Genomic DNA, 1,413 nt, shown 5'->3' on the forward strand with positions numbered 1-1,413 from the left:
CACTTTGGGCAAGTCATGTCTTACTCAAGGTCTCGGTTTCCTTGTCTGAACCTTTAGGATATTTTCCTTTCTTTCTCTGACATTTTGGCACCTGAAATGATTTAGGCTGGTGGGTCACCATTCAGGACACCCAACAAAATCACATGGGAGGTTTTTCACACTATTCGTAATAGCCCCATCAGGATCTTAGGGAGAGGTTGGGGCATGTATATTTTAAAGCAATAGTCTGATCAAGTCCAGTACCTTCTGTAGAGGCACTTGTAAACTTTCAGCAATCCTCTGCTTCACAAAATCGCTCAACTCTGTCAGAGATTTCAGTATGGAAGTTGCAAGCACTTTAGTTCTAGTCACTTTATTGTTCTTCTTACAACCTGTAGTCAGACTTGTTATCTATTGTGCAGCTGGCCCCAACCCTGCTCTTCTTTTTGGATTCATTTACTCATTTTGATTCATTCTTAACTTTCGATTCATTCAACAAAAAACAACTGATGAAAAAAAATCAATAGCCGTAAGCATATATGAATCTGAGAAGCCTTCCTGGAAGAGGTGACATTACAAATAGAGTTCTTTTATGCAGAAGGGATGGGAGGAAAAATTGGGGGAAATGAGCAAGAGAGGAATAATGTTAGCAAAGCCCATAGGCGAAAAGAATCATGGGTTATAGAAGTCAGAAAAGGTGATGGGGCCAAATTTTACAAGTTTTGTAGGCCATGTCAAGAAGGCCTTAGAAGTATTCTGAGGCCAATACTACTGGCTTTAGAACAGGCCAGGGAATCGTGTGATCTGAATTATGTTATAGAAGCATCTTGCTGGCAGCCTTGTAACGGATGAACTGGAGGGGAGAACCTGAAGCTGGGCACACCAGAGAGAAGACTGGTGGAATGGTCTGATCAGGGCAGAGAGACAGTGGGTAGCAGAAAGGAGTTACAAGTCATAACCTGATGTCTGATTTGGGCAACTGAATGAATGAACACGGGACTGGAAGGGAAGGTGGTGGAAGACCTCAGAAGAACTGTATATAGCTGAGATTAGCGAACAGGCATGTGAAGATTTGTAATCTCAGCCTCTGGAGTTCTACCTGCCCCTTGGCCTCCCCAGCCTCTAAAGAAAGGTCTAAGCACTTTTCCTGAGACGTCAGGGCCACCTCCGGGACTCCAGGGGTCGCTGCAGCCGCTACAGCCCCTCTAGGCTCGCTCCAGTCCACTCAAGCCGAGGCGGCCTCTCGGTTAGTAGGCGGGATGTGCGTGCACTCCCTCGCCGGCAGGGGGCGCGTGTGAGCAGACGGGGGGCTCAGGGCGCGCGTGCGCGCGCTGGGGCCGGCACCGGAAGTGTGTGGTTGCCATGTAATATCCTGGCCGCGCGGGCTCGCGAGGGTCTGAGGCGGCGCCGGGGCGGGCGGGGCAGGCTTGAGGG

Source organism: Capricornis sumatraensis, chromosome 9, assembly GCF_032405125.1.
Source record: "Capricornis sumatraensis isolate serow.1 chromosome 9, serow.2, whole genome shotgun sequence".
Lineage (NCBI taxonomy): Eukaryota > Metazoa > Chordata > Mammalia > Artiodactyla > Bovidae > Capricornis > Capricornis sumatraensis.